Here is a 9,600-nt window from a genome sequence, read left to right as displayed (position 1 = left end):
GTGGGCGGAGCCCCATAGCTAAGTAAGTCTACCCATCCCAGAAAATTTGGTTATCACGTGACCGTACACCGAACGAACGACCGTCCTTCCGCACCACAGGTATACCAATGTTTACTGTTGCACTTTCTAGCTAGTTTGGGAGCCCAGGAGAAAACTGATTGCACATCAATGTTGTGATCAATTGACAGCTGTCAGAACAGGGTATCAGCTGACCAGTATCAGCTGACCGTATCGCGGGCTCAGATGTCAACCCATCGAGGTCGAGTATTTTTTTGAAGTTATCCGCTGACAAGTTACTAGTTTTCAAATGATCGCAGGCTCAAGTTTGTTTTTTAAAAATTTATATGAAATATGTCGTGTTTATGTCACTATGGCCCAGCACTATTAAGATTTTGATTTCAAACTTACCTCGGACACGAAAATTCAGCCAGTTATTTAAAAATACAGGCGGGGAAGACCTTTTCTTACCATGGTCATGCGTTGGTCACACTCTACGTCCAATTTTTATGCTCTGATTGGTCAAAATTTGACAGGTGAGTTCATGCGGAAAATTTATGCAGCATCTTGAAACTTGTTTACTTTGACAGCTGAAGCTGACAGAGTTTTGTGCCAACTTGTGATGGTTTTTAATGTCTTTTTCCACTGGATGTACCAAATGAAATACAGCTGCCATCAAGAGTCTTCTGTTATTCATGGCTGGTTTGTTTATTGGGTTTTTGGTTGAGAAATGCGTCGCTTGTCAAAGTCGGAAACCCGATTTCGGATGTCATCGTTTTAGTTTTTCACCTTGCTTGATACGTAAGAGGAGTTTATAAGTCTCAAGCGATTCCGGCCTTACTTGATAGCTTTCAGGAGCTGCATCTCGAGTTGTAAGCCTGAGTAATTATTGTATCTGACGTTTTTTTTTTTTTATATATCTAACCTCATGAAGTCGAGCACAGTCGGGAAGTTAATTATGCACGTTTGTAAGATTTGAGACAATGATCTGACCTAGTATCAGGTTTGATATAAGCTTACAGAACTTCAAAAAGCCTTTTAGATATATTTTCTCACCGCAAATAGAAAGAAAACGTTCGGAAGAATATTTAGTTATAAATTTGCCTGTAGAAAGAAAACTTTGAGCGATTTTCTTGCCTCGAGTTCATCTTTGAAAAAGCAAACACCGGGAAGCCGGCTTAAAACATAAACTTAAAGACTCAGGATTTTTAGAGATACTTTAATACTTGTCTTCGTGAATGAAAATTGCTGTCTCTTTAAATGTTTCACCGAATTATATTTCTTTCAATGATTGTTAGAAGTCTCTTTTGCAATTTTAATCGCTGTGCCGTTTGTTTTCAGTCTTTCACGAACGTCGCTTGCATGAGTACTCAAAATGTCGCGAGTATCAAACGCTTTTCAAGATTACACATCGTTATAAAGCCATGAAATAAAAAAAAAATTAACATAATAAATTCGTTGTTACGTTGAAGCGTAACTCTATTAATGTTCATTCACACACTCGACCGCTGGCCAAAAGTGAGAGCCGGCTGGCCGTATAGGTGATTTTGGAAATGCTTTGAACGGTTTCGCTAAAAGCCAACGATTGATCGTCCTGAATATTGACTGAGTGCAATTTGTCTTTAAAAACAGTGAAAGACTGCATTCTGTCCGAGGTCTGTATGATAAATACAGCGCCTCATAGTACTGTTTCACCTCAGATGTGATGTATAAAAAGTGTAAAAGGTTGGTTTACACACCCCCAGATTTGTTGGCAAGATTTTGTAAAGTAAACTTACCGAACGCAAAAGATTCGGCCTGATTTGTTTTCCAGGCCTAATCTACTGTGATCAAGAGCCGTTATGGCTCTTGAATGTGATCAAAGATGATTGCTATTTTTTGGGTGAACATATAAGCCAACTCGATGTGAGATGTTTCACTCTAAAATCACTTAGCTTTTCCCTCAAACTGATTTGTGGATTACAAGTTTATTGTTTGATTTAAATTATATATTTATTAATGGGAGCTTCGCTTTTTAGCCCTGGCTAAATTTATATATTATTTCTATATTGATTGTTGGTAGTCTCAAAAGTGTAATTTTCATCGCTTTGCCGTTTGTTTTCAGCCATTCATAAACATCGCTTGCAGGATTACTCAGAATGCCGAGCGTATTAAACGCTTTTAAAGGTTACACATCGTTATAAAACCATGAAAAAAAAGTAGACTCAAAAAATTCTTCATAACGAGCAGCAGTATCTTAGCAACCAAAAAACCCCCTCAGTATCCAACTGAGATAGCTGAGTAAAAGTCAGCTATCTCAGCCGGATACCCAGTAGCTTGCAACATTCCGTATTCCATTAATCTCTGATCGTATTTCACATCTAATATGATAGAGGCGTCAATTTTCACGCCATCATGTCATCATCCTAGGGCGAGAAATATAATTAATTAAAAGCTGGGTATCTAACAAAATGTACGGCTTTGGTTTCGGAAAAATAATTCAGTGCCGTCTAAACAGAAACATATCTAAGTCCGCGGTCAACCTCGTTGCAAATACACAGGAAAAAACGATTAATTATCTATAGTTCAATATTTCTCGATTTCGTTAGTGCTCTCCCTCCTCGATGCTGTGTACTACATTTACATTGATAAGATAAGATATCTTTCCCTCTACGGATGGAAATGCTAAACATGTTATTTATCCTAGAAGCGCTCAGGCATAATATTATATGAAAGGACTTTTACCTGGATGAACCAGAAAGGATATAGAACAACTGCCTAATTTTTTCTCGGTTGCGGGTCGAAATACTGAACGTGTTATATATCCTAGAAGCGCTCAGCCGTAATAACATCATGCCAGGACTTCTGCCTAGATGAACCAGAAAGGATATAGAACAACAGTCTAATTTTTTCGCGGCTACAGGTTGAAATACTGAACGTGTTATATATCCTAGAAGCGCTCAGCCATAATAACATCATGCCAGGACTTCTGCCTGGATGAACGAGAAAGGATATAGAACAACTGCCTATTTTTTTTTCTTCGCGTCGAAATGCTAAACGTGTTATACATCCTAGAAGCGCTCAGGCATAATAACATCATGCCAGGACTTCTGCCTAGATGAACCAGAAAGGATATAAAACAACTGGCGATTTTTTTTTTCTACGCGTCGAAATGCTAAACGTGTTATACATCGTAGAAGCGCTCAGGCATAATTATATCATGCCAGGACCTCTACCTGGATGAACCAGAAAGGATATAGAACAACTGCCTAATTTTTCGCGGCTAGGGGTCGGAATACTAAACGTGTTATATATCCTAGAAGCGCTCAGGCATAATTATATCATGCTAGGATATCTGCGATTGAGTTTGGTCCTGAATATTGAATCTTGAAAAATTGTGAAATACTGCATTTTGTACGAGGTCTGTATGATAAAAACAGCGCCTCATAGTACTCTTTCTCCTCAGATGTGGTGTATTAAAAAAAATAAAAGATTGGTTTGCACGCACCCAGATTTATTAGCAAGAATTTGCAAACTTGTCGATCGCAAAAAATTCGGCCTGATTTGTTTTCCACGCCTTATCTACTGTGATCAAGAGCCATTATTGCTCTTAAATTTGACCGTACACCTTTTGGGGTGTACATATAAGGCTATATCAACTCGATACAAGATTTTTTTCACTCCAAAATCACTTAACTTTTCAATGGGAGCTTCGTGGACGTACCACCTTTTCTTTCAGAACTATTTCACGTGCTCACTAAAGGTTCTAACAAATTTGATTGCCTAATTAAGGAGATGCTCTTTATAAGAAAACTCAAACCATTCCTAAACGTGCAGGCGGACTCGATTCGCGCAAAGCAAGAGAGAATGATTTAAGAGAGCGAATCCCCCATACATGACCCTCTTTCTATGAAAATTATTTACTGGGCTGTCTGTGCGGCCCAGTCATAAAATGGGTTTTCGGTCGTCTGCGGCGAAAAACGGCCTCCCGGGGGAGGGAAGACACGAGGGTCTGGTACCGAGAAACGATGTTCTCACAAATGGTTTCATATGAGTTTCTCTTGCACGGAGCCTTTCACGGATACTTTTTGTACCTCGTCTGCGCTCCCCCTGAAAAACCCACAAGGCGTTGCGAACCTGAAGAAGGCTATTTGCGTTGTTCGAAGCGATTCGATCATAGGAGTCACTCTATAATTTTTTTATTGTTCGAGTTTAAGTCAGTTAGATGATGTTGGCGCTGGGAAACTCAGAGAAATGCTCGCGTTGCATTCAAACCGACACGCCGTTCACGGTAGGTTCACACTAAAAGATGACTGCGAGCGTCAGGTTTGGAACGCCGTGGCCGCTTCGTGAACTATCGATCGATGTACGCATATATACGATGCACATGAGCAATTAAGAAGCACAATTTATGAGCGAAGTACTTCACCAGTTGACGACACTATGGCTTAAGACTTGATTGTAAGCCGTCATAGTCAGTGAAGCGAACAACTCAGTTGCCGATGAATGGCAGATGAATCCTGATGTGAGGAACGTCGATGAGCGAGGGACGTGACAACTTTGCCATGTTAGAAGACTGGCTTTTCCTTTAAATATTTCCTTCTATTTGATGCAACACACGTCACTTTGGAGGTCTAAATTTCGGATACTGAGGATAAAGAAGACACGGACAAAAATAGGAACTCTGAGAATTTCGCACACAAGTTTAAAGCTTCACCGGGACATCCCATCCGGGAGCTTCACAGAGAGCGACTTGAGGAAAATAGGAGCTATTACTGACAAGGTTTGGTGACTGAGTAGAGCATACAAGTGTAGCCCACGTCGAGGTTTTAGGGGGTTTGCTTTTGTTTGTATCTGTATCTTGCTAAGCTTTTATCATTAAATTTTGTACATGATCTTGTGATCACAACTATTCAGCAAGCACGCTATATTGATGTCAGCATTAGCGAGTCTCAGAAACATGCCTTTGAAAATTTTCAGCACTCGTGATGTTTCTTGATATTTCTTTTACCATTTTATGGAGATGTAAACTGAAGTCACCGCAAAATGGAAACTTAAAAAAGCGTATAATCCATTTATCTCGAAACATAACACACATGACTTATAAGACCTTTATTTTCGTAAAGGTGTTTTGAATCCGAACGAACACAGTCAATGTGAGGGGCAAAAACAGCATTAATATAAATGAACCATAGGATTTTAACTAATATAAGGGTCAATTATTGTGCATTGAGATAAATCGCTTGAAAAGAGAGACTTAGCGTGAAGATGTGATCAGAAGTTTAACAAAGGCATAATAGTGCGTCACTTTCAGTCTTTTTTAATATCCAAGGAGTCACGGTGAATAGTGTTTCCATATTGTTTAGCTGGCACAAAAACTTCAAACGAGTTATAAAGCGGCATAGTTATCTTCCATGAAGAAAAGTTAGTCTTGGGTGAGACAAACAGAACTGGAGCGAATTTTTAACTCGCATCGGTATCACGTAAAAAATATGTTATCGATCGTTTTATCTATTTACATTGTTTGGAGTGCGTGCTGGTGAAAGCAACATTCAAGCGAGAAATCTTTAAACTTTTTTAGGTCTCAAAATGCAAAGGATTTTATTCCTTTAAGTTAGAGAAAAATACCATGAGGAAAATCTTAAAACTGAATATTTTTCATCTTGTGGAAAAAATAGTGCGTTTTCATGTAGACTGTGGACCGCAAATTAGGATCGCACTTTTCACAACCATGCGAATTCTGAAGTTCAGAAGCCAACCAACGATTGCGTTTTTCGCTGCTGTCAATCATCTTAACGGACCTCTTAGGAAACAAAACTTTACTTCATGGGTTCAAAAGGTCATGGTTTGTGATTTGTGGATTTTTCCGTTTTGTGTGTTTCTCTGTTTGAAGGTTCGTTGCTTGTGATCGTAATTATGATTGACGGCAGCGATAAACACAATTGTGAAGGTGGCTTTTGAACTTTAGAGTTCGCATGTTTGTGAAAAGCGCAGTAAAGTCTCCGTGCAGTCAGTGAGGCCCCTGGATCAGGCGGAATCAATGGGCAATTAACTGTCTGTTTTAGTATACTTTAGGTTTTCATACAATACAATATTTCTGTCTAGTGTAAATCAGCTCAGTCTGTCGCATTTTATGCTCGTAGAATGACAACAATTTTTGGAATTTCCCGTTACGTCAAATTAGTCACGTTATACTGTCACGGTATATTTTGGGGCACAGAGGGATTGGGAGAGGGGTGCGTCGAAATAATGCAAATTGTTTCCTGCTTAGAATTAATGGCTAAATTGTTTATTTTTATTCATAATGGTGGAATTTAAAAGTTATTATACAGCCCCCACTTCAAAATGGTACTCTTTTTTTTTTGGTTACGAAAGTCTTTCAAAAGGGTACAATGTTCTGAATGAGTTTATGTTTCACTCTCACATGAGATTCTGTTGCATGCAATGGTTGCCGACAAGGTTTTATGGTAGCCTGAGTGTGTATAGCCGCCCCCTCCCCTCAGAAAAAATAGCCCCTTTGCAGCCCAGTTAAAAATCGCCTTCGGCGATTCTTGTTTCAATCTATTCTTGGTTCTGTGTCACACTGCGTGGTTATTTTAAGGACGCCACCTTATTGGTCGGTTTGAGTGGCTTTATGTAATTTTAAACTTGGTGGGTAATTCATTTCATTACCCATCACGCACACCAAGCGATAGGACGTGCAAACTTGGCATTACTTTCGACGACGAGTCAAAAGATTTCTATGTGGAATAACCTGGCCAGAGTAGCTGCCGAAGAGCAAAACGGTCCTGGCTTCTGGGGGTTCGCTAGAGAAAGCGGTTCCGACTCGACCAAAACTGGTCATTGGGGTCTTCGCTACATCAGTATATAAAAAACCAACAACCTATTGCAAAAAACGTCAACTGTCTCTTCCGGCGACATCCACGCATATCCGCGAGCTGTGATACCGTCATTTTGATCCAACCGTGGACACGTAACGAGAAAATAGGCTCAAAGTGCGCTCAAACATGACTGTTTGGCCGCCAAACATTTAAATTTTGAGAGGGCGCTATACAAATGTGGGCACACCGCTCACTATAAAGAATTGACCGAAACCGGAAACCGAGCATCAAAAGTCTCTAGCATCCAGGTTAGCGACTGTTTAACAGCTTGAAACATCTGACCAGATTTATGTTCGCACAGCGAAATATTCATCGCAAGTATTAGATGTTAAGAAAAAGTAATGCAGTTTGAAACGCACAAGAATAATTTTTAAAAGTAAATGTACTGTTTCTGAAAGAAAAATATTCCTGGAAAAAGAGAAAAAATATCTTGTACATTTGCATAAACAATTAAAGCCAGCCACTTATGAAAGGTTTCGTGTTTCGAGCGTGATAACCTTTGCCTTTGGCTTTCACAGTGTTTCAGAATTCAATATTCGTTACTTTAAATGAGGCTACCAGCCGTCAGAAAATCTCAATCTTTAATCTCAAAGTGAAATTTTGACTCCAATACTGCAATCCCTTTGTAAATGAAATTCATTCCTTAATTATGAGCGGAACGCGCTGATCAAAAAGATGTCAACAATAGGAGCCGATTAGTATCGGCTCCTGGCGCTAATTACTGTAATGGCTGTCAAACTTCAAATTTTTGGCGGCGAAACATGTCACGGAAACAACAGACAAAAAATAACCTTCCCAGCACGCGCGCGAACTTTAAATAGATTTTAAAAAAATTATCATGGGGCACAGGGATTCGCTCTCTTAGCTCATTCTCTCTTGCGCAAAGGTATTCACTTGAAGAACTTGAGATGCGTGGTTATTATGCTAATTTGTAGAGACTATAGAAATCAAATCTTCGCATTGCTTATTCATTTTGCGCTGAGAATGGTGTCATGATGATACCGAAACGTCGGCTTTTAACGTTAATATTCGCTTGCTTATGTTTTAAGAAATCGTTATTGATCAAGACTTTAATGGAATCAAGCTGCCTTTTTATTTTTGATGCAAACACAAAAGCCAGAATCGCATTTTTTTAATTTTATGTCGATCTGGAAAGAGTCGTAGATAAACAGCGAAATTGCCAGTCGATTTTTCCACAAAATGCCTGTTAACAGATTAAATGCGTGTAACTCTGGCAGGATTGGTTAGAATTTTCAAAATGAAGTATAGTGCCTGTACGGTAAAAAGATATGCCCCTTGTTGAATTCGCTGCTCGCCAGCAGCTTAATCGCATAAAACTGAAATCAATCTGTTGTGCAGTAATTGATGGTTTTCACAGTGACGTCATCAGATTGCAAAGTCAAAAAAGCGAGGTTTTACGAATTCTTATTTACACTAGGTTGAAGATTAATAGGAAATAAATCTTTGTACAAGTTTCCAGCCCCGAAGCATGTTTCATTTCAAGAATGCAGCAGTTTAAACTTCCGAGTTTTCACAGTGCGTGACACCAAAATAGGAATGCTGTCTCATTGAAAAGAGTCTCTCTGCTTGATTTTCAGCAGTTTAACCATTTCAAGTATTAAAAGATGTGTTTATGCGCACGTATGCTAGCTATCGAGTGAAAATGAAAGAGCTTTTATAGAAAAAATGAACTTCAGATTGTTTTGTTGACTTCCGGCGGCAATATTGGTGGACAGTTTCTGTCCACCAATATGGCGTCTCCATACAAAGGTGCGTGAAATGTTTCGGCAAATAACTCAGAAACTGTGGGCCACAAAAATCTGAGATTTGGACAAATTGTTTATATATTAGTCTTTTATAGCATTTCATTTTCTTGGCTTCTTCCACTGGACGGTTTCAAATGTATTTGTTTGTGCCGTGTTTATTGCGTGACAGTGAAAACGAAGAATAGCTGAGCTTTGACCATTCTTCTTGGAAGAAGTTTTAGCATGAGTATATATGAACCCACTAAATATGTATGAAACTATGAAACTTGAATCTGTACGTATACCGACATGAAGTAGACTTCAAATCTAACAAAAACTCACGGTTATTAAAGACGATTACAAATTCTTCAATGTACGTATTGTTTTCCCTTGTATTCCTAGACAGCCTTATTGCTTGGTTAGGTGATTGAACTAAATCTTCGAGGGCAGTTTTTACCACAGGTTAATATACCCTTAATCAAACAAGGCTATCTATATATTATACTTTAGAAATATTTTTTTCGTTGTCAAGGTAGAAAATAGAGCTGAATATAATTGATCATTCGCTCGGCGTCTATCGGTCTTTCTTTCAACCTTAAACATCAATATTCAGTTTTGGAAACCGAGAACCGTACTTCCTTACATTAATTCAGTAGACCTGCACCGTTCTAAACCTCTTATTTCACTGGTCCCCTTTAATCTGCACTTTCATTGGTTTCAGGGATTGGGGTATTGTTATGTGACAATCTCTATTGTTTTCCCAGCTGATCAAAAACGATCTTTCAAATAGGAGGAGGATCCAATTAATTATCCGTACACGAATGCCGACAAATTACTTAAAGGCGGCCGCTTTTAATATAAATAGTGATACAGAACAAGGTTAACAAGAATATTAGAAGTTTGCAAGCCACTGAAAAACAGTGATATAATGAAACCTTTCTAATTATGGGGAGAGAGGAAAACAAGCAAACTTTTACAATATTATTTACACTGAAATA

General features: G+C 38.8%; 1 long non-coding RNA gene across 1 annotated transcript in view; it reads right to left on the bottom strand.

The window, feature by feature from the left end:
• Positions 1-9,032, bottom strand: part of LOC140948737 (uncharacterized) — a 23,080-nt gene extending 14,048 nt beyond the window's left edge. Inside the window, exon 1 of the long non-coding RNA XR_012167086.1 lies at positions 8,945-9,032. This is a non-coding gene — a long non-coding RNA (uncharacterized lncRNA). The remainder of the gene's footprint in view (positions 1-8,944) is intronic.
• Positions 9,033-9,600: the final 568 nt, after the last annotated feature.

This window comes from Porites lutea, chromosome 9, assembly GCF_958299795.1.
Source record: "Porites lutea chromosome 9, jaPorLute2.1, whole genome shotgun sequence".
Classification (NCBI taxonomy): domain Eukaryota; kingdom Metazoa; phylum Cnidaria; class Anthozoa; order Scleractinia; family Poritidae; genus Porites; species Porites lutea.
The sequence above is the reverse complement of the archived record's forward strand: the minus strand, read 5'-3'. Positions and strand labels throughout refer to the sequence as shown.